Source organism: Epargyreus clarus, unplaced genomic scaffold (assembly GCF_041222505.1).
Source record: "Epargyreus clarus isolate Ecla_fem2 unplaced genomic scaffold, WU_Ecla_fem_2.2 ptg000007l, whole genome shotgun sequence".
NCBI classification, from domain to species: Eukaryota; Metazoa; Arthropoda; class Insecta; order Lepidoptera; family Hesperiidae; genus Epargyreus; species Epargyreus clarus.
The window spans coordinates 5,168,889-5,193,957 of record NW_027332215.1 but is presented as its reverse complement, the minus strand read 5'-3'; the positions used below and the strand labels follow the sequence as shown (position 1 = coordinate 5,193,957).

General features: G+C 45.9%; 1 protein-coding gene across 1 annotated transcript in view; it reads right to left on the bottom strand.

Annotated features, from left to right (window-relative positions):
• Positions 1–25,069, bottom strand: part of bma (SCY1-like protein bma) — a 171,478-nt gene that overhangs the window by 30,711 nt on the left and 115,698 nt on the right. The gene's annotated exons all lie outside the window — the stretch shown is intronic.

The window sequence follows — 25,069 nt, the reverse complement described above, 5'->3', positions numbered from 1 at the left end:
TAACGTGAAGAAGTTCCTGTTTAGGCGGAAGGGTTTGGATTGCGGCTAAAAAAAGAACTAAGAGGCCTTAGTCCTCAACGAACTGAGGTCACGTATTTATGACCGGCTTCAGGTTAAACAATTCCATATGTTGTTCGTTACAGATGTCCATTGGAGACCGTGATCTCTTACCACCACGTGGACTGCGTTCTGTACATACGAGATTAGACGAAAAACATAAAACAAATAAGGAATTTGATAGGCTAGAAAAACCGATAAAGCTATAGCATAAACTAGGTCGATACATTAAACATTTTGTAATATTTTGTCTCCTGCGTTTTTACTTCGACCGAATAAAATCTTAAGTTAAATCCATAATAAACACCAGCCAATATTTTAAACAAGATTAAACTCAACGAGTTAACTTTAAATAATTATTAGGTTACATTCATATAGCGTTAAAATTATTTTGTTAACTTTGGTAATGTATTTCTTATCTCCTTAATATCCATAATATAAGGCTATACCTTTATTCATTGATAATGTTAAAATGTTTTAGCTAACTTTGGGAAATGTGTTCTTAGGGTACGGTACCCAAAGGGTAAAAACGGAACTCTATTACTAAGACTTCGCTGTCTGTCCGTCTGTCCGTCTGTACGTCTATCCCAGGGCTATATCTCCAGAACCGTAGTAGACAGACACATGAAATTCTTCAGAGGATGTATAACGGTGGCCGCTATAACAACAAATACTAAAAATAAAATAAAGTTGAATATTAAAGGGTGTCTCCATACAACAAACCGGATTTTTTCAGCATTTTTCGATCTTATTGTTAAACCGTACTAGGTTAAATTAGGGTATAACTGATATTATAATAAATAAAAATAAGAACCATAATAGTACATTACAATACGAGGACGAAAATTTTTTTTCTGACAAGTGTGAGTTTGCAGGCCGAGCCGCAGGCGAGGACTGCAATCACACGAGTCAGAAAAACATTTTTCGTCCGCGTGTTGTATAAAATTTTATATTACGGGGTCGGAAATGGGGGTTTTGCGCACGCGAAGCGTGCGTAAAACGTCCATTTACGCACGCCGTGATATAAAACATATTTTAATTTAGTTTTTATTAATTTTATTATACGTTGTTTACATATCATTCATAATCACTCCAACGCCATCTATTGTTGTGTCATATTACTAAGTATTGTTGAAAATAATAAAATGAATAAAAGTAAGAAATAATAATAAGTAGAAAATAATGAACATTTGGTGGTACGGAAGCCTCTATGTGCGAGTTCGACTCGTACTTGGCGAATTATTTATCTCCTTTATATGCATAATATACGGCTATACCTTCATTTCAATTTCATCACATCACAACGTCACACACAGATAACGTCTATAGGTAATTTAATAGAGCATCACCGGTTCATTTTGCCGAAATTCTTTTAGCGTTGGCGGATAATATCCGCCAACGCTAAAAGAATTTCGGAAGCTGCTACGAAATTTATCCCCGAGACCTTATTTACTTTATGTGCCCTTAAAGCGATAGGTTGCTTCGAACGACGGAATGAAAATGAAACAAGGTAAAAAGCCACTTTCGAGTCTACATATCAGATGATGTGAAATTAATATACTTGAAACTAATATACACATACACTCCTTTGAAGAAGTAATTTATTCTAATTATCTTCGAGATAAAAATAAATGTACACTATGAAGTTTTTAAAAACAAGCTAAATTTGTTTGTAGTAAATTGTATGCTATTAATAAAATAATAAATAAATAGGTGTTACTTATTATGATATTCTATCACAATAAACCTGTTTATTTAAAGTCTTTAAATGTTCTCATAGGTATGTAAGGTCTACCCATACGCACTTGGCTAGCACTGTGGACTATTGTCTAATCCTTCTTATCCTGTGAGGAAAACCGAGCCCAGCAGTGGGACAGTTTCATCATGCAACTTTAACATTTACAGACGCCTAACCAACCGTCAAAACCATGGTTAAAAAAATAATTAGTTGCACCATTTTAGTTGAGGTTGAAATTACGTCATAACGAATAGTTAATTTTAACCACTCGATTTAGATCGGTTAAAGTAACTGTATTAGTCAACTTCCCTATCTGTCAAATTCGAATAAAAATTGCGGTGACAGCGACACAAATGACGTTAATGACAAATCATTGGTGCAACACAGAATTCTTACATTCTATTGCTACCGTCAAAGTTAATGTTATATTTAACATTCACACAAACTTTAACCAGGCTTTCAATGCAACCCACCCTAAGTATTTTAAACTCATTTCAATTTTATTTCTAAAACTTTACCCCAATGCATTAGGAAATAATCTTCGGTTAGTACCTGCTCAAGTCTGGTAGTAGTGACAAGTCTTATAAATCGTTTCCTTCGACGCTCGATCTTGTCTGCTGTGGATAGTTCTTAATGCAGTTTTCGCAATGTAAGAGACAAAGTTTCTTTATTTTCTACTCTTTGAATTATGGAATCGGAACGCTGCGTATAATCTATAAAATCCTCCACCTGTCCACAGGGCGGTATATCTTGAACCGTACAAATAATATTTAGATCGATAGATACTGAAATATTTACAGAGTAAATTTAACTGTGATCACCATATAAGAAACCGCTAATTTCGCAGTTTTTCGGTTTACCTATTGAATCGTAATAGCTAGAACCGTTCAAATTTTCACAATGCCACTTCAAATTTACATCAATGGCAGCTATAATAATGATAATTACTGAAAATAAAAAAATGAAACTATAATGACATGGAACCCTCCATGTGCAAGATCGACTCACACTTGGCCAATTATTTAATTCTTGTTAGAAACCATCCCTTACAAATAAGTATTGCTTGCCACAATTTCGCAGGAAAGGTAGGTTTCGTACAACTTCGTTATTATGCTGATATTATCTCCTAAGGCGTATGACCCAATTACATACAAAGGTCAAATTTGATAAGCAAACCAACCAAAGAATTCGTCGTCAACCCACTACTGTCTCACTGGTGGGCATGGGTCTTCTTTCAGAATGAGAAGGATTAGGCCATAGCCCTCCACGGTGGCCAAGTTCGGTAAAATTCACATACTCTAGAGAACTTTATTTTAATCTATCAGATATTCGGGTTTCTTCACAATTTGTCCTTCGCCATTAAAGCAAGTGATAATAAATTTCTTTTACGCACATAAATTCAAAAAATCAGCGGTCGTCCTGTGATTCCAATCTTGGTTCGATTACGATGCTGAATTTCAACTACTAGGCTATCACTAATAATGATATAATGATTCCTGCTCGATTCCTTATTCCTACTCGATTTGGGGAAGACACATTGAATTCTCAGGAGAAAGTATTTCTTTCGTAGTTAAATCTAGTTCTGTATAGGTTCTGTCTCATCATATCTTAGATAACTAAAATAAAAATGAGTAAAACCTTCAAATTTTATTTTATTTAATTTTTTTATATCATCAAATAAAATAATCAAACACACCATAATCTACACATTGTGAAAAAGTCGCTACAAATTGAATAAATTTCTGATATAAAACCTTAGATTAGTAAAAAACATAGATTGATCAGTCCTAACAAGAAAGTCCAACCAGTTTTGAGAATTGAAATTGTTGCGTAAATAAAGTGTTGAAAAGTAAAAGTCGTAAAAGTCTCCGTTCGATAATGTCCCTAAAATGTTTGAAATACTTATTTGTGTATTACGTAAATTACGTAGTAATTATTATTTATACGCAAATTTTCTCTAAAAATTATTGTCCTTTGTCAAGAATTCAAATGATGAAATCGTCCTTTTGGCATTCAATTTCAAGGCGGTGAAGTATCATTCTATTTCACTTATCAAAGTATAAAACTTGTTAAATTTGACCGGGCACGTGTAACATTCTCGTCGGCGTGGTCTGTTTCGAACATATAATAAAGTCGGTGTTTGCAAACACAGGTGGTCTCAACTTTGTAATGGAGTTTCGTGTACTTATCTTCGATAAACGTATGGACCGTATCAGAAGGGCTTGTTACGTGATATTTGTGCCCCGCAAAATATTGGGGATTAACGGTACTTTTGCGGAAGAAAAATGGATGTTTTAAATCCACGTTTCTGGTGGAAAAACTTATTCACCCATTGTATTTTCTTCGTTTTGATCAGAACTCACTTTTTTGGCTTGACTATTCATGAATGATAAATGAAATACGCTATCTTTAACTTAAAGATTACAATTTGACACCATGCTGCAATAAATTTACATCGTCCTCGCATATTTCTTAAGATCTAGTGTGTACTTTGACGGTCTTTGGAAAGTCGTAGACTTTGGTGGTCCCTTCGAGGCTCGACTCCGGAGGCACCACCCTAATAACAGCAATGTTAAGCACTGCTGTGTTCCGCTTTGTGGTAAGTGAGCCATACTTATCCGAGGCGTTCCAACTTAATCCTTAGGGATAGAAACGCATTTGTGGCAGGCCTCTTATAGGACTCTAGCTATCATTAGGCCCTATTTACGAGAACTAGTTGGAATAGTTGGATTTGAGTTCCTTTGGAGATCCCGGAGCCCTCTACGCAGCGCCCAGGACGGCCACCGGGGGGGTTTTAATGCGGTAAGAATCCCACATAACCCTGCGTCGCTCCCACGGCAGCGGGTACCTTTTAGAGGTTTCGTCCTCGTAAACAAAAAAAACCTTCTTTACGAATACATAGACACAAGTAAGACGTTCATTACTCCACGATTTTTTTTAATTAAACCTATTAAAGGTTTAACCATTTCATTAATCTTATCTGAGATTGATTACAGATGTCTATGGACGTCAGTAGTCACTTGCCATCTGGACTGCATGTTTGTTTGTTACCTCAAATATAAAATGTTTTATTGATTTATATCGCAAATGTAAATGGCAGTTTACTTTATAAATAAACCTAGGAATAAGATTGACGGACAACATCATGGAAGGAGATAATCGTTTTCAATTGAATACCAGATAAAATATCAGACACTTGTGAAATGTTCGAGAAGTCGCCGATACATCGCCGGCTTTGTCAGAGCCTTCACAGAGGAATCCTTTTAGTGCTCGCAGAGTACTGAGAATATTATAATACTTTATGTAGTGTTCGCATGTATGCTAAGAATGCTTACAATACAGACTATTTTTATTATTTGTTATTACCCTTTCAATATTGAGAAAAGCGAGATATGTTGCTTGAATTTTGTTGTTGTATTTTTACTTGTATATATTTCTAGGAAATTTGGTCAATTTTATATGAAGAGCGTATGGCAAAAAATGTGAGTACTGCAAATTCAGATCACCATTTAGATGACTGGCCGTGGATCGAACCTGGCACTCTTGCGCGTCAAACCAGCATAGTGACCGCTCCGCAACGCGGGTCGTCAACTTGATGACTTTCGACAAATCAAGATATAACTACATATTTGTGTGACCCCGGTGCCAGACATAAAAAAATATTTGAACAAAGACTTTGCTCACATATTTGAACACTTATTTCAGCTCCTAGCAACTGGACGTTGCGCATGTGTAGCAGGCAGCGCACATATTTGAAGTTTGAACGCTTTGATGTGCGCTCGAAAACCTGACACCAAATGGCAAAGTTCAAATATTTGAAGCAAGCTTTGAACAAATACTCAAAGACCTGCGCTTCACTATGTTCAAACATGTATACAAATGTTTGTGCTATGTCTAGCGCCTAAAGTACAAAGGATGTTATATAAGGTATAGATATTTTGAGAATTATACTTGAATAAGCATATCCTACCCTCGCCGACATAGACATTAGATGTTAGTTAATTTAATTTTAACCTTCCTACACCCACTACTTCTTGGAGCTGTCGAAGTGTTAATTCAAGCTCATAACTATGCTATTGTCAGTAATAATATTTCATCAAGTAATAAACATAGATTGTAGAGAGATAAATCTCAGTGATAACCATAACCTTTATATAACCTTGGCCTTTTTGTGAAATGAGGGCCATGCTCAAATTGCGAACCTTAGTTTATTAGTTTTATTATTAGGAAAGTTTATATTAAAGGACTTCTGAGTATATTAATTTGGCTTTACAATATTAAATTGATTTAATACCTCTTAGAGGGCATAGATATTGTTAATTTATGAAATATAGGATCTCAATGCTTTCATAAGCTAATCCAAGTATAAACTTCTTATTGGGGATAAAGGGAAAATAGGAATTTTCAGAAATTGAGGCAGCTTTTATGTTTTAACTTTTCAGGAAGGTGGCCGGTGGTCTGATCAAGGAGGTATAGTCCGCGTAAAACTGCTAGTCCGCTCTGAATATAGAAATGAATCGCGTCGCCATAGCAAATTGTATGACTGCTCCATGACTGACCTGCTCGCAACAACTTCAGAGTGGACTAGCAGTTTGGCGCAGACTATACGTGGTGAAGCAGTCCTTCCGTTTTGGTAGAAATGCATCAATACGGCTGATAAATAAGAGGACACGATCTTAGTCTTAACGACTGGCAATGCACCTTTAATCGGCTTCAGGTAGAACCTTGTATAGCCCATTATTAATAATCAATCTATCTAACGTTTTTCTTACCAACGATTTGACTAGAAAGTGTGAAATTTCAATCTAGGTAGGTGATGTCGCGGGGCGCTGTGTGTTCGGCGGTGTGGTGGTATGCCACGCCGCCACCTAACCTGCGACCGTATAGGGGTGCGGGCGTGATGTTGTACGGACGGCCTTCTTCCGTCCGGCGCCGGAAGCCCGCTCGTGGTGATATTCTTCGCGTCGGGGAGTTGCGCCTGTCCCGTGCCGTAGAGAGGGTAGGTGCGGGGAAGGGGTGACGTGCAATAGAAACAATAATTGACGTGCAATAGAAACAAGAGTGTAGGTCAGCCAAAGCCTCTTCCCTACCCCGACCTAACCCCTACTTCCTCTTCTTGCGCAGGAACGCTTCCGTCTTCAATCTTCCTTATTTTCCAGGAGTCTTCTTTATTCTCCAGGAGTCTTCTTTATTCTCCAGGAGTCTTCTTCTTCTTCAGGAGTCTTCTTCTTCTTCGGGAGTCTTCTTCTTCTTCAGGAGTCTTCTTGGTTTTCTTCTCTGCTGAGACCATGCATAAGCTATCTATCGCTGGAACGTCTGACCCTCCGGGCGCACATATATTGCGGCAATGTCAACATAAGGGCGGTGGGCAGGAATTTCGGGTCTCGAGGATACCCTCTTTGCCCGGGCAGATTCTCAGGTGGTAAATACCCCCCGGATTCTTGATATTTATTCATAATAATATAATGTTATTTAAAACATAATAAAATAATGAACAAATATTAAAAATTTCTATCTTCCCCCTGTTGAGGGGGTGATTCGGTAATTATTAGGGGTCGCAATCCGGTATTCGAGATTTCGAAAATACCGGGATACCGGGCCAAATTTAGGTCTTATTAATACCGGTTTTAATTTCACAAAAACCGGGATATTCGGTATTTTCGGTTTTTAGTAAAATAAAACAAAATAAAGTTATAGTCATATAAATTGACTCCAATGGATTCTGGCACAATGCAAAAGTCCATATTAAACAAGCGTTACAATCGACACAACCTATGAAAATCAACAAACATCAGCATTGGATGTCAGGTGAGACTTGGCGTATTGTATAACTTCGTCGGAGAGCTAAAGAAAAGGTTCGATTTGAAATAAAAGATCTCTTAAAAAATCCGATGTATAACCCATCAATTTAAATCCAGAACATGGGCTATTGAGGATTCTGATGGTGTGATTGTTACCGAAATTAAGGAAATCGTCAATGTATGGCAAAATACTTCATATCACTTTTCTCTAATAGTCGACCTTATACACAACATATGCCAAAAAATTATATACAAAAAGAACCATCTATGTATATTCAAAGATGAAGTACGCGCTGCTATTTAACTTATTAAAACGCGACAAAGCAATGAATATAGATGATATTCCTATTGAAGTGTTTCGATCAATGGATGAACTCGAGGTTGACATGTTGCATACCATATGTAATCGCGTCTGGGAAAATGGACAGTGACCACGACACTGGGCCCACACTATTTTCATTACACTTCATACAAAAGGGTCGACAAGGAAGTGCAGTAACTATAGTTTTATGCTATATTTCTTGAGTGTATCACAATAAAAGAAACATTTAGAGGAAGATGATATATTTTCAAAATATTTTATAACAATGACAATTATGACAATAGGCGTCAAGAAACAACCCGCCAACACGATCTTCGCTTTAACAAGATCTGCTGTCGATAGGCTTGATAAGATTTGTAGGAACCACAACATATCAAAAAACACCAAGACAGACCAATATGGTTGTCGCAAGGGCCGATCAGCTGGTGATCTTCTTGTGTATTCCTCATTCCGATTGGGAACAAGCTGTTGAGAGCAACGGGAAGGCATTTTGCATTTTGATCGGCTCTGGCATAGGGTCCTTCTCGCGAAGTTACCATCTTAAGGTCTTCCCAAGAGGTTGTGCACATAGACAGGTCGTAGGTGACGGGTGCTGCTCAGACACGGAGCTCATCAACGCTGGCGTGCCCCAAGGGTCTGTATTATCTCTCACGCTTTTTATTCTGCATATCAATGATTTGCTGCTATTAACCGGTGGCATTCATTGCTATGCAGATCATAGCACGGGAGATGGTATGTACACAGGACACCACTCGGACATTCGTGGAAGAAAGCAGAATCCGAGTTGTGTCTGAAATCGAGAACTCTCTGGAGCAGGTCTTGGAATGGGGTCGTCTTACCCTTGTTGAGTTCAACCCCATCAAGACACAAGTCTGCGCGTTTACCGCTAAAAAATCCCCATTCGTCATAGCGCCTAAGTTCCAAAGTACCCCGCTCACCATTGGTAAAAGTGTAGGGATTCTGGGAGTTGACATCTCGTGTGACGTGCAGTATCGGAGTCATTTGGAAGTTAAAGCCAAGTTGGCTTCAAAGAAACTGGGCGTCCTGAACAGAGCCAAGGAGTACTTCACTGGGGGCCAACTCTTTCTGCTTTATGAAGCGCCAGTGAGGCCCCACATGGAGTACTGCTCGCATCTTTGGGCAGGGGCACCACAATACCAGCTTAACCCACTTGACTCCGTACAGAAACACGCGGTGCGAATCGTCGATGACCCAGCGATCTCTGATCGGTTAGAACCCTTAAGCCTGCGGAGGGACATAGGTTCCCTCTGCGAGTTCTACCGACTTTACAATGGTGAGTGTTCTGAGGAACTGTTTGATCTGGTGCCTAAGCCGCCTTTCCTTCATCGCACCTCTCGCCGAAGGATGAAGTTCCATCCACATCACCTGGACCCGTGGCGGTCCTCCACGGTTCGGTTGGATCGTTCATTTTTACCGCGTACGTGCAAAATGTGGAATGAACTTTCTCCTGAGGTATTCCCTCAGGACTATGACATGGGGCTCTTCAAGAGGGGGGTAAAAAGGTTCTCCTTCAAAGCCAGCGATGCATTGGCGACGCCTCTGGTTTGCAAATGTCCATAGGCGACGGTGACTGCTTTCCATCAGGTAGCCCGTCTGCCTTATCGTTAGGTTACATATAAGACTTATGAAAAGTCTAGTTTTTCCTATCCTTCTCTACGCTGCAGAGACGTAGACGATTCGGATGCAAGATCGCCGTAAAATTGATGCCCTAGAAATACTATTCTCTGGATCTACGAATATCTGGATTAGAATACTAAAACATTTCGGCCGCATATTTAGGGACGAGAACTCAGTAGTACGGTTGTAGTTCCGTGAAAGGTAGATGGAAAGAGGTTACGCGGCAGATCGCCTACTCGCTGAACAGACCTTATAAAATCTATCACACAGTGTTCCCTCGTCGAGTTTTGCCGCAAGGCCAGCATAGAAGGCGGTGGCGAAGGATCGCAATAGCGTCTGTTCAAGGCAGCTGTGGATGACTGACCAGTTGTCATCATCATGCCACGACCACTCTGTCAAGAGTGCACGACTACAGAGATATTTTTTTCCAGCTTTCCACATATATTTTTATATAATTCATTTATTGATGAATTCGGAACTCATAACGTCGTTAATAAATCATAAACTTCTGTAATTAACATGGTATTAAGTAATAGGACCTATTTTCCTTCGGAATTCCACTAAATTAACATTACATAGTAAAATGCTTCATAAAAATTAGTAACTTTATCTTAATCTCGAAAATATCGAAAATACCGGAATACCGGGATTTGTCTGGGGTCAGTACCCAAAATACCGGTTTTGCTTAGATGGTCCGGTATTGCGACCCCTAGTAATTATCGCGTCGTTGTACCGAGCGGACGGTCGGCCCCCTGATGGTCGGGGGTCGCCAGCCCTGGGAGCTCCCGCGGGAGCGGGCGCCCCGTAGGTGGTCGATCGTGTAGGGGCGCGAACCCCTTTAAATGGGAGTATGGTCCGGCCTCCGCCCGCTCATACATTGAGCGTGCGAGGCGGACCACAAACTCCTCGACCGTTTCGATCTTAAGGTCGCGCCACACCACTTCGTTCCTGACGTAGCGACCCGCCCCTACGATTGCTCGCAGGGACAGGTTCTGCTGGGCCTGGAGACGCTGGCGTTGCGACCTAGATACCAACGCGTACCATGCCGGCGCCGCGTAGGTAAGTCGTGAACGAATGTAGGTCTTGTAGATCCCTAGTTTCGTCCTTAACGGTAACCTGGATGTAAGCACCGGTCGGAGCATCGCTCGGGCCGCTCGGGCCTGGTGGATCGATTGTTCCACCTGCGGGATCATGTGCAACGAGCGATCGATGTTACATCCTAGATATTTAACTATTGGCTGCCAAGCTACCTCCGTGTCACGGAGCCTCAGCGGAGCCGGCATGATACGCTTGCGGCTGAACAGTATTGCGACTGTCTTTCCGACATTGACAGCCATGCGCCACTTATCCAGCCACATAGGTAGTAAGTCGAGCAGACGCTGCATTCTCCGTGCAGCTAAGTCCGCTCGGCGGGACGACGCGAAGTACGCACTGTCATCTGCGAACAACGCGAGCATAACGTCGCGCTCCCAGTCTTCCAGGTGACCTTGGAGAGTGGGGGCGTCGTTGGTGTATAGAGCATAGAGCCACGGAGAGAGGCAGCTGCCCTGCGGCACCCCCGCACGTATGGGCCTAGGGTCTGAGGCGACGCCCTCGACCGAAATATAGAACTGCCGCTCACTTAAAAACGATGCTATCAACCGTATCAGCGTCGCCGGGGCAGGTGTATTCATCATTTTGCATATGAGCCCCTCATGCCATACGCGGTCGAACGCCTTCTCGATATCGAGAAAGACGCCGACCGTGTGACGGCCGTAGTTGAGCTCGGATGCTAAATGATGAATAACCCGCGTGAGCTGCAGCGTTGTAGAGTGACCGGCGCGGAACCCGAACTGCTCGTCCCTTATATTAAGGAACGGACGCAGTCGTTTCAACGCCAGTCTCTCAAACAGCTTAGCTGTGGTTGATAGCAGGGTTATGGGGCGGTAGCTACCCGGGAGACGGCGGTCTTTCCCCGGTTTCGGGAGGACGATTACCTTCCCTAATTTCCAGATGGTCGGGAAATGGCCTGTGCGTAGGATGGCGTTGAAGACCCGAGTCAATGCGACAAGGGCCCCTCTGGACAGCATACCTAGCGCCGCGTTGGGGATCCCGTCGTGACCTGGGGCCTTACGCCTTGGTAGACGTAAGGCCGCCTTCCTTACCTCAGTGGGAGAGATAAACTCGATCCCTTCGAGTGCCGGTGTCGGGTCCCTAAGGAGGTCCCCTACTCTACGCCCTACATCCTCGTGATGTGCGGAGGCTGACAGTGCGGGTGGATGGGGCGAGAACTGCTCTTCCATATACTCCGCAAGTATCTCCGCGCGGTCCTTCGCTGCGTGGACCCGCCTCCCCCCGCCATCTAGGAGAGGGGTGACGGGGACCTTAGCACGAGTCAGCTGTCTATTGAGATGATGGAGAGACGTTTGCGACTCGCCAGCCTGGTCGATTCTCATCTCCCAGGTGGCCCCTCGCAGCTCCGCCATCTCAGCAGACAGCCGCTCGGCCAACGCATTCAGGTCGCGCTTGACCCGGGGACAACGTGTGCGCGCCCAGAGCTCGCGCAGCTTACGCTTTTTAGCGAGCATGTCGCTTAGACGGACTGGGAGTGGTGTACTATAGCGGCCCGTCTCCACAGGGGACTGCGAAGTCGAAGCCGCCAGGGCATTAATAATTGAGGTTTGAACCGCCTCGGTGGCGGCTTCGACCCCCTCGGCGGAGGAGAGCGAGCCGCTAAACTTAATAGAATTTAAAGTATTTTTAAACTTATCCCAGTCCGTCTTGCTGCGGAGTCTGGGGGGTTCCACACACGCCGCCCCAAGGCCAAGAACGACCAATATGGGCAGGTGTTGTGTGTCCAGGTCATACAACACCTCCACATGGACTGGACACGCGAGATCCTTGTGGAGTATGATGTCCAGGACATCTGGGCGGTGGGACTCGTCCGAGGGGATATGGGTAGGGGCCTCAGGACCCTGTACCTCATAGCCTTTAGCCTCGGAGTCTTCATATAGCTTCCGTCCCACGGGACTGATGACTCTGGACCCCCAAGCCAAGTGCTTGGCGTTGAGGTCACCAGCCACCAAGGTCGGAGCACCACCATCCATGATGTTCGAGATGTCCTGCGGGTCAAATTGGGGACCTGGTGGGCGATACGCCGCATAGAGTCGCAGGTCCCTTCCCGCCGCACTCAGCGCTACCCCTATGGAGCGCGTGTGGGTGAACGGCGGGTGTGGCAATTCCTCGTGTACCAAGTCGTGTCGAACCGCCACCGCGGTTCCCCTAAAAGGAAATCCCGCGGGCGTCTGTTCATCACGCCGGTACACGTGGTAATTAGGTAGCCTTAGATCGAGGCCTGCACGCAGCTTGGTCTCACCCAGGAGCACGACGTGGATGTCCTGCGCCTGTATGAGACCACGCAGCGCTTGCAGGTGTCTAGTGACGCCGCCCGGATTCCAGTACAGCACCCTGAGGGACGCTGCACTGGACCCCGAGGACGTCTGAGACAATCCGTTGCACGGCCGCAACCAAGTCCGGGTGCCGGGCCACTGCCTCGCAGATGGACTGCACTGCTGTGACAAGGGCATCTGCGGGCGTGTCAAGCCCGAGGGCACGAAAGGGCCGCGCAACGGCGACCGGTGTTGTGGTCTGACGGGGGCGGGGTGTTGGTCGCTCCTCCGGTTCCTCGATCCTTAGCCGCCTCTGCGATCTCCTGCGGCCGGTGCCCTCCTCGACGACAGGCTGGGCCGGGAGTTGGGCACGGCGGGGGCGCGGAGCGGGCTGTCGCGGCTGTAGGGCCGGCGCGGACTCAGGTACTACCTGTACCCGGGCCGGCTCCACCGCCGGAGTGGGGGCTGGCCCCGCGGCCGGGTGCGTCTCTGGAGCCTGATGTTCGGTCTCCATCGGCTGGGGGGTCGACTCGGCGAGGGGTACCCGCCGGGTCTCCCTCTGGTTCCTAAGACGCGCGGCGTTCCGACGCCTGTTATGCCTTTTACGCTTAGCAGACGTCGGGCGCCTCGCCGGTGCCATTAGAGATGCACCGGCCGCGGGTTCATACTCCTCCACATGCCGCACTGAGGGCCCCACTGCTGTGGGCGGCGCACGGCTCCTGGCTGGGGGCGCCGGAGCGGGTGCGGCGCCCCGCTGTTGACGAGGGCCGGGAATAGGTGGTGGTAGCGCGATGCTTTTAGCCCGCGCCACTCTCCTAAGAACCGCACATCGCCTATCGTTGGCCATGTGCGGTCCATGGCAGTTGGCGCACTTGGCTTGGGCATCGCTCGGTAGGGGACAATCCCGGGTTGCGTGCCCCTGCGCGCAACGGACACACTTCGGCCGCTTGAAGCAGTTGTACGAGGCGTGGCCGAAGCCTTGGCAGCGGTGGCACTGGGCCGGGCCGCCTCGCATGCATAACGACGAACGAAAGCGGTCGTCCTATGCCGCGGCGTGACTTCGCCGCTTGGCGCAGGGTCTGCGGGCCTCGAGGGATCCCTCCTTACCCGGGCAATCTCCTCAGTGGGTACACTGCCCACCGGTGTTGTAGGCTGCCGTGAGGCAGCGGTGCAGCTGTCGGTCCTAACGTGACCTGTGCTAGGCTGCGTGTGCAGATTTTCAGTCCTCCAGATGGTCGGAGGACACCTGCCCCTCGAGTTCACGAGGGAGCGGGCGACCGTCGGGGGGTCGAGCGTGAAGGGGCGCGAAACCTCTCAGATGGGCATGTGGCCCATTGTCGGCGCATGCGTACATACGATGCGCCAACCTGGCCACAAACCTGTCCACGGTCGGAACCTTGAGGTCGCGCTCCAACACGTCGTTCCGAACATAGCGGCCCGCCCCCACGATCGTTCTCAGGGCCTGGCTCTGCACGGAACGGATACGCTTGCGATTGGACTCTGACACCAGAGCGTACCATGCTGGTGCCGCGTAAGTTAGGCGTGATCGGACGTACAACTTGTACACCCTTAGTTTGGTGCGGATCGGTAGATGGGATGCCAGCACTGGTCGGAGCATCGCTCGTGCAGCACGGGCCTGTCGGATCGCGTGGTCCACCTGGGGCTTCATGTGCAGCGAGCGATCAATGTGACATCCCAAGTACCTAACTGTGGGCTGCCAAGCTACTTCCCGATCACGGAAACGTAGCGGCGGCGGCATAGTACGCCTGCGGCTGAAAAGTGTCGCGACCGTCTTACCGACGTTGACGGCCATACGCCACTTGTCCAGCCACTCTGGGAGCAGGTCCAGCAAGCGCTGCATCCTGCGTGTTGCTAGCACAGGATCACGAGAGGACGCGAAGTACGCGCTGTCGTCCGCGAACAACGCGAGTTCCACGTCCCTTTCCCATTCCTCGAGGTGACCTTCGAGGGTGGGAATGTCGTTTGTGTAGAGTGCGTAGAGTAGTGGCGAGAGGCAGCTGCCTTGCGGCACGCCCGCACGTATTGGGCGGGGGTCTGAGGCGACGTTCTCTACCGATACATAGAACTTCCGCCCATCTAAGAACGACGCTATTAACCGCACCAGCAAAGCCGGCACGGGCGACTCCAACAACTTAAAAACGAGACCAGGATGCCATACGCGGTCGAACGCCTTCTCGATATCGAGAAAGACGCCGACCGTGTGTCGTCCGTAGTTGGCCTCGCTTGTAAGGTGGTGGATCACCCGTGTGAGCTGAAGCGTAGTCGAGTGACCGGCGCGGAAGCCGAACTGCTCGTCCCTTAAAACAAGTGACGGTTGCAGTCGCTTCAGCGCCAGCCTCTCGAACAGCTTCGCTATGGTGGGCAATAGCGTGATGGGACGGTAGCTAGCCGGGAGACGGCGGTCTTTCCCCGGCTTCGGGAGAACTATCACCTTCCCCAACTTCCAGATGGAAGGGAAGTAGCCCGTGCGAAGTATGCCGTTGAAGAGCCTAGTCATAGTGACTAGAGCTCCTCTTGGCAGCATTGCCAACGCCATATTCGGCACACCATCGGGGCCTGGCGCCTTGCGCTTCGGTAGGCGCAAGGCGACCTTCCGCGTCTCCGAGGGGGAGATGAACTCCAAGCCCTGGGGTGGCGGTGTCGGACGCCCGAGGAAGTCCTCTACCCACGCCTCCACGATCTCGTGGTGTTCGGCGACGGCGGCGGATGCGGGATGAGGAGAGAATTGCTCTTCTAAATGCTCCGCATGGATCTCCGCCCTATCCTTTGGTGCGTAGCACCGCCCGCCCGCCCCATTTAGCAGTGGGCAGACGGGTGCTTTGGCTCGGGTGAGCTGCCTGCTGAGATGAAAGAGTGAGGTCTCGTGTTCGCCAGCCTGGTCGACTCTCGCCTCCCAGGTGGCTCCACGGTACTCCGCCATCTCAGCAGTCAACTCCTCCGCCACGGCATTGAGGTCACGCTTGACCCGGGGGCAGCGGGTGCGCGCCCATAGACGGCGTAATAAACGTTTGTATGCCAGTTTCCTCTCCAGGTGGGCTGGGAGCCGCGCGCGTCTGTGCGTCTTCGGTGTGAGGGTGGTTGCTGCGTCCAGCGCCTCCCGGACTGAGGCCGAGAAGGCGCTGGCCGCCGCTTCCACCCCCTCCGGCGTGTGCAGCGAATGGGTGAGTTTAACGCCACCCATGATGGCTTGAAAAGCTCCCCAGTCCACCGTACACGGTGTAGTTGGGAATCCGGAAGTCTTGGGCCGGGCGCAGCTTCGTCTCGCCCAGGAGCACCACGTGAACGTCCTGCTCCTGGACGAGACGCCTGAGCCCGTGTTGGTGTAGGGGGAGGTTGCCTCCCGGGTTCCAATACAGCAGCCTAAGTTGTACTGCCATATTGGAACCCGAGAGCGTTCGAGATCACACTTTTAATCGCCCCCACAAGCTCTGGGTACCGCGCAATGGCCTCGCTGATGGCGGCGATTGCCTCCACCAGTTCATCGGCCGGCGTATTTATCCCCAGAGCCTGTAGTGGGCGAGGAGCAGGGGTCGGGAAGTAAACCGACCGTGGGCGAGGAGTGGGGCTCGGAGGGGCCGTGGGGACTTCCGGTTCCCGCTGCGACTGTTTACCCTTGCCCTTACCTTTCCCTTTACGGGAGGGAACCGCCTGTGCAGCAACCGGGGCTGGAGTCGGCGCTGGAGGAGGTGGCTGGTGTTCTGCCGGAGTCTGTGCCGGTGGGGCAGCGGACTGTGCGCTAACCACCGGAGGGCGCGGTTGTCGAACCGCTTTCGGTTTATTCAGCAGAGGCCGCTCAGCCTGTGTTTCCACTTGCTGGGCGGTCCTCTGCTGGTGCCTTTTGGCCTTCCTCCTACTGCCCTGCGCCCTCGTGCCGCGCGGAGCAGGGAGGTTGGCCGGCGCCATGAGCGATGCGCCCTCGGTGGGCGCAAACTCCTCCACGACTCGCTGGGGTACCGGTTCCCTGGCGGCGGTCGCGGATGGCCTGCGTGCAGATGGTGTTGGGACGGGCGGGCGGGGTGGAGGGACGTTCATTCCCCTCACGCGCGCCATCTTCTTCAGGTACGCACACGACCTGTTATTGGCCGTGTGCGTCCCGCGACAGTTGGCGCACTTTGGGGTCGCGTCTCTCGGCTCGGGGCAGTCCCCGACTACGTGGTCTCCCGCGCAGCGGACGCATCTGGCCGGCCGGTGGCAATTCACTGAGGAGTGCCCCACTGCTTGGCAGCGGTGGCACTGGGGGGGGCCGAAACGACCCCTCCACGCCTCGATGATGACCCCCGGCATAAACAAGAGCTCGCTTACCCCGTAAAGGCGCGCGAGCTCTGCTTCGGCCATCCGGTCCAGCTGCACGTAGAACACGCAGCCGGGCTTGCCCCTCCTCGGTGGTATGTGGCGGGCGAATCGTGCCGGGAATCCAAGCCGTTTGAGGGCTTCGCTGACAGCCTCCGGGTCTGTCATACTCGGCAGGCCTTTGACTGCCACCTTAGTGGGGCGGTCATCCTGCGGAGTATAACAGAACCAGGAGAGTCCTGGTTCCGTGGCGGACAAGTCCGTTAGGTACCTTTGAATTACCCGGAATTCATCGGCCGCCTGAGGCATAAAGCGTATGCCCTGCCCGAAGGGTCGTGCGTGTGGCGCGTGACCCAGTTTGTCCCGCAACGCGGCGAAGTGCGTGGGCCAGTTGGGCATCCGCTCCATGACCAGGGGCGGGTACGTCCTTCCGGCTACTGCAGCACTCGAGCCCTGTTTTGGGGGAATACCTTGCGCAGGTTGAGATGACAGTGTGGTCGGTTGGATTGAGCGCGGCGATGCAGGCGCAGTCAGCACCGCGGCATAGGACGTCCCTGGCTGAGGTTCAGTAAACGAACCCAGTCGCGATGACTCTGCAACCGGTGATGCAGGAGCTAGGGGCGTGGGTGGACGGATTGGTGGGGTCGCGGCCCTGGGCGCCGGCGACGGCGTCGCTGCCAGAGCGGCGTAGGACGTCGAGTCCAGCCCGGCGTCCATGGCCGCGATCCCTGTGGACGGAGATGGGGGGGTAGGGGAACGAGGGGGAGACCGAAAAGTGCGTTCTCTTCTTACCACCAGCACAGCAGTATCAGCCTCCACGCCAGCGCCCTCCTCCTTGCTATCTTCATACTCAGATGTTGGAGTAGATGCTAGGCTTGAGCTTGAGCTTTCATCATCCGCGGCCCCCACTCTCATGGCCTTCGCCGGGAGCTGTTGCGTCTCGGGGGATGATGACGCCTCTCTTGGCTTTTTGGGCGGTCTTGCGGTTACGCCGGCTTTTCCCGTCATGGGTTGGCCGGCGAACTTTAAGGACCGCCCAGTTCCTCCTCTCACCACGATATCGTCGAGCTGCTCCCCCAGGGGCTTCGAAACCGGGACGTGGGCGCCGGTGAAGATGTCGCGCACCACGATCTTCCTGGGGGGCAGTCGGGATGGTTTCCTGAGCTTCGCGGCTGTCCCGCTCGCTCCTTTTGCGTCTCCCTCTTCTGAAGCTGGGATGAGGGTAGGGCGAGAGAAACCTCTTCCGTCTCGCTCGCCACTGCCCTCTCCCTCTTCTGCGGCCTTGATGAGGGTAGGGCGAGATCTTCGTCTTCCGTCCCGCTCGCTGCCTCCCTCTCCTTCTTCTGCCTCCATTCCGAGGGTAGATCCGGATTCTTCCGCCACCGCCTTTTATTCTTCAGCTGATTTTCTTGCGAGGTTCGTCCCAACACCGGGCCCCTTTGCCATCAAAGGGTGGGTGTTGGGGCGGCCAAGTAAGTTTTAGCCGGGCTGCGCCGGCGCCGTCACAATGCGCGTGTGGGGGGGAATGTGCACAGGCTCCAGATGCGGTGCCGAACGCAGTCGCAGGGCATGCATAAGCCGGAAAACTGGTTTTCTGAGCTACCCCAGAGCAATACCATAAAGAGAGCCGCGCTTTTTTAGGCCCATTTTCGTGTCATTTTCACTTTGGCTGACCTAGTTTTCACTCATTCTTTATTAATTTCCCAAAATTTACATACATGTTTCATACATCGTTGGAATCCTCATAATTAGCCCTATCTAACTACATAAGTTACATTTCCATCCCTAAATTAGTTACGAAGTTATTCCCAAAAATATTCCAAAAATGTACAAGTTACGTCATTTTACATGTCAATAATCCTAATTATCTCGAAATTATCACAATTGATTCTTACTATCCTTACATCAATATGAAGCTAGAAACATATTCTAGGAGATAACATAAACTTTGGAAATATAAAACATGTATAAAACTCAAAAACTTAACCTATAATACAATTTTCATAAAAATACCTAAAACCTCTAATAAAATGCTACAAATGCGACCGATAGCGCCATCTACCGTGTCTTATCCTTAAACTTAAAACTTACGTAACTTATATAAACATATTCAGTCAGACTTAAAACACAAGTTAATTACAATTATTCATAAAATATCGTTAGTCAGTCGCCGACAGTAGGTAAAAAAATGTTTAGGTAAAAAGAACTTAAAGCTTGGAGATTTACTTAGAGATCAGAGGCGGTAGTGACCATGATCGTTTTCTACTTCAATCTAATAATAAACTTTGTTTTATAATATAGGTGTAACAGACGAGCATGCACCTGATAGTATGTGGCTACTGTCGCCCATGGACATCTGTAATCAATCCCAGATAAAATTAGAGATCCCTACCTGAGGTCGACTACAGATGCCCCTACTGAGCTGGAATGCGGAAAAGTATATCTCCCTTACCGCACCAACTGCCTGTGACTATGCTGTCAACATTCTGACGAAATTGTGCCTATCCCGAGTAAAAACCTTGGAAATATTATTTGCCGTGTAATCTAAACATGGTTAAGGGTAGCCGAGTTGATCCGTGATTTAATTAAAGTCTTGTCGGCCGCACAAGTTGCCCAAAACCACTGGGCTCTTTATACTCGTGGTTCTTTATACTCGTAGGGACGACAACGACACGACACGGAACCGATAGTGTCTTATTTATTTTTATCTGTGCCTGCCATGGACAAAAATGTAAATAGATAACGCAAGTACAAATTTCATGCGTGCCAATTATTTTTTACCCTTGTTTCATATTATTTCTTATTGTGACCTCACAAAAAAGACCTTTTTGAGATAAATCATCGAAAATCTAGAATTTAAACAAGTAATACAAGATAAATTTGATGGATAAATAAATAAATGGAAAGAGATTATAGCGAACAGTTCTCTAGTGCTGTACGGATAGTTATATTTAAAAGAATGGCTAAGTATAAGTCAGTCATAATGGAGGGTTCCTTACCACGAAAATTCTCATTTTTTCTTCATTTTAGTATTTGTTGAAAAAATTTTGGTGAAATAATGAACCGTCTACGTATTACGGTTCAATAGGTGAAGCGAAAAATGTCGAAAAATAGCGGTTTCATGTATGGCGACCCCATTTATTATGAAGTTTTATTTTTAGTATTTGATTTTGTGGCGGCCACCGCCTCTTAGGTCTATCTAGTACAGTTCAGTAGATAAAGCCCTGTGACAGACGCACAGACGGACAGACAGTGGAGGCTAAATAATAGGGTTCCGTTTTACATTTCCGTTTTACATACACTCCCTTCTAAACCACAAAGTACATACACGTCGTCTATTTAAATATAATATCTGTCGTGCCGTCGCCGTGTCGTGCCGTTGTCGTCACAATAAAGGAGCGCCCAATACCTGGCGTACTTCGATCCGTATTAGGGGTGTTTGTTGTTTAAATCGAAGCCACCTTAATTTGCCTTTAAATTGAATAAGTTGTTAAACGATCTTATCTCCGGTGAGTCCATCGTTTATTTACCTTATTTTAGAGTTTAGATAATTTTACTACCAATAATCAATGAATAAGGTCTAGTTATTATTTTTAAGTAATTTAGAATTATAAAGCAAACATTGCTTCGAGTAAGAAGTAGGCGGCGTGGTGGAGTTGCCTCCTGAGTACAACCACACGGATTCTAGCACTTTTCAATATATTATTATTGACAGAACATTTACATCGTATAAGAAGTTACTAATTATACGGCTATACTTTTTAGGGTTCCGTACCCAGAGGGTAAAAATGGAACCCTATTACTAAGTCTCCGGCTCTATCTCTCGAACCGTAATAGAAATTTACAGAAATTTACCGAAATTTTACAGAGTATGAATAACGGTAGCCGTTAGAACAATAAAAACTACAAATATACGAAAAATTGAATAATATATAAAAATAAACGAAAATTTGATTGCACGGAACCCTCCACGTGCGAGTTCGGCTTATACTTGGTCAAGTATTACCTATCAATAAAATTTAATTTTTATGTATGATTTTTTTGGTAAAATCCCTTGTGGTTTGATTTCGGGAGCGTTACCGTTACACACGTTGACTCGTGGCAGTCCTCCACGGTTCGGTTTGCGCGGACGTTCTTGCCGCGGACGTGTAAGATATGAATAAGCTTCATAGTATTATGATAACTTACAAGAAGTAGACTTCTTGTAATCACTTCAGAAAGCGCCGAGCTCGACGCAATTTATTTAATTAACATTTTTACTTAATTAATTTTTTACTTCGCTGTTACCTATTTTAGCTTTAAGGTTTTTTATTGAAAAGTATTTTTAGAGGTCTAGTTTAGCTATGTTACCGCATATTTTTATTTATTATTTTCTACAAATTAACGCCGTATCACGATCTAGGGAACACCCTTAAAGGACCATTGTCGTCAAACTTTGCTTATTAAAAATGAATAATCACATGCTTCATCATCAGCCCTTTATTACCCCACTGCTGGGCACGGGTCTCCTCTCAGAATGAGAAGTATTTAGCCATATTCCACCGCGCTGCCCAAGTAACTTCATAATCCTTAATAGAGATAAAAGCTGCTATTAAAACTTTTATTGTACGACAAAGTCCTATAGGAATATCTTCAAATAATCAGTAGGAATAGTATTTTCAATTAACTTGAAACGCTGAGGAAAGATCATTTTAATACATAGCTGTCAGTTACAGGGTTTATAGATAGGTTCTTATATACAAAGAACTTAAGATTTCTGACATAATTTTATAAGTTTATTTATATAACTTATGATGAGTATTGTTTTATGACTAAATAAGTATGTTACCATGTAATATAATTTAGGCGGAAGAAGTGGCTGGTATAACAGTATTAATAAACATTATTACGTTATAGTGTGTGTCTAATAGTATTAATAATAATTATCTTTACTGATTTATTTTCACATATGCGTAAAGTCTGATTTAAAATTTATGTTTAATTTATTTAAGTATATATATATATATATATATATATATATATATATATATATATATATATATATATATATATATATATATATATATATATATATATATATATATATGTGTGTGTGTGTGTGTCGGAGGAAGAGTCAAAGTTATTTAATATAGTTTTAGCTATACTTTTACTTTAGTATTTTAGTAACGTTATTGGTACTTCATCAATCGAAGAGTTAATTGATTTAAATTATAATTAACAGTCATTGTATAGCTTTCGTATTAGAATCAGAGCAGAGACGTTTAAGAGGTCTCTAGTGGGGTCGACGTATGTGGCGGCGCGGTGGGGAAACATTGATAAGAACTGATGTGAGTGATCGAGGGGATCATTATTTAGTTGTGCTTTGGAGCGTGTAGTCACTACCTTGAACCTGCTGCTCAAATCCTTTGTTTGTAAAGTAATAGTAGTAATATAGTATAGTTATTTTGTAAATCCGTAGTTATAAATGTTAAGAACAATAAATACTGTGATTACTGTATTTGTGCCTGCATCTACCCTATGACAACGCCCACAAAACCCATAGATTCTATCAATGATGTCGATGAGAGCCGTCCTTCTCCGACATATATATATTTTTGACACGCCAAAGATATATAGATTCTAATTAAGAGGTTCTAAGAGACGCATCCTTTTAAGTACCAAACTAGAATTAATGTAGACAAAAGAGAAGTTCGAATAATTTAATGTTCAAATTTAACTCCGAAACTTACCAACAAGGGCCCTCGATCGCATCAAGTGTTTAAGTAATTAATCATTTGGTTACAATGAAAAGTTTTATTTTATTGGGAGTTGCTTCCTCATTACCCATTGTTGCTATTGTTTGGAAAGGGTCTGTTTATTGTTTATTTAAATGCCCTATAACCACGGCTTGTTCAGTTTTGAACAAACGCTTTACACTGTACATTGTACAATCGTCAATTATTTTACAAGTTAAACATTCATTATAAAAAGATATATTTTTATTATTTATGTGTTTTTTATAATAATATACAGAAGTAGTAAAAGGAAGAAGTAATATTCACGTTGTATGAAATAAATAAATTACTTAAAAGTGTTTTTGAAAAGTCACCGTACTCCGTGTGTGTATAGTCTATAACTTTTCTTCGCCATATTATTCTTGAAACAAAAAAATATACTTCTAAAAAAAAACTGTCACATCACCCGCTCGTCACCGTGGCACATTCACGACACTGCGTATACCAAGTGATTACTTACCTCGAGGCGAGTAGGCGTGGCTTGCGTTTCGTGCGTTTGTATGAAGATAAAATACTGTATATCCTTATACTGTGCTATGGGCGACCTGTTGTTCTAAACCAGGAGTCGGCAACCTGCGGCTCGCATGTGAAACTGCGATTCTTTATTTCCATACGCATTTTATTTATTTGCTCAATTGTTTGTTATTGAAGTACAAGTTAGTGTTATAAGTAAATGTTAAATTGTTTTAATTCTTTAATTAAATATAAAGTGATTATCTAATAATACCATGTACAAAATATATCTAATTTGTTGTGAATAAACAGTATGAGTATGTATAAATAGATATTTTTAGTTGTATGAATAAATGATTAGTTTTTTTTTTGTGTAAAAAAACTTGATTTATGGAAGTAGGTACTACATATATACTTTTGGCGCAAAATAATTTTGTAGCTCTTTAAAAACTTTGAAATTTTGAAATTGTAATTAATAACTTCCGACTCAAAAGGTTGCCGACGCCTGTTCTAGACTGTTATGTGAATAAGTAATATATATAATGACGTGTTAAATGGAGAAGCGTTTATAATAGTGTGTGGGAGGATGTCGTGCTACTCAACAAATGTCAAACACACCATCTGCCTTTCAACCTGAACCATACACGTTGACAAAATTCATTAACATCGGTTAATCGGTTTTGGAGTTTATCGGCGATGGTCGATTTAGGTGCATTTCGGAAGTTCGATGCAGCGATCAAACGCTACACTCCGTACACGTTGTAATGTGGTGTGAAGGCACTGAGTAAATCGCCCGTCGCAGCTACTTACTGCATAACAGTGATATCCTTTCTTTTTTTTATGAGGGGGAAAACTTCAAAAGGTACCCGACGACGTGGGAGCAAAGCCGGGTGGCCGTCCTCAGCGCTTGGTGGTGAACTCCGGGATCTCCGATGGAACACAACCGGAGTCCTCCGAGCTATCGGGCTCTGCCCTTGGGGGAGCAGTTTACGCTCTTCCCGCACACCTGGTGTTTACAACGGTATGCGGCCACACACACCGCCGTCCTTCCCGGGGTTGCTTGTTGGACGGTTCCGGCTCCCACTCTTGCTGCCCGTAATCTCGAAAGCCCCCTTTTAGTCGCCTTTTACTACAGGCAGGGTATACCGTAGCCCTATTCTAGAACAGTGATATCCTAGAGGCCGAAATCGGCCTCTCGATCGACGGGTCTGAAGTTCGAATCCCAGGCATGTACCTCTGATTTTTCAATTCTGTGCGTATTACAGATTAATTATCACTTATTTTTTTTACACCGTTAAACGGTGAAAAAAAAAACCATGAAAAAACCTGCATACCTATGAGATCTTTAAACAATTTTTAAAGGTATGTTAAGTCTACCTTGTTTTCCTAAGAGGAACCCGTGACCAGCAATGAGACAGTGCTGACGATATTAACAATGATACCGCGACAGAACGCAACAAGTCACCACAATGATACAGCATCGATACAGTCGCAGAAACGCGAATCGCGTTAATTAAGAGTAGGTAGTCTGCTGGCTGTAAATTATTACGGCTTAATCTCCACAAGTTGCAGGTCGTCCTATTGATTTTATGTTTCAAGGTCGATGA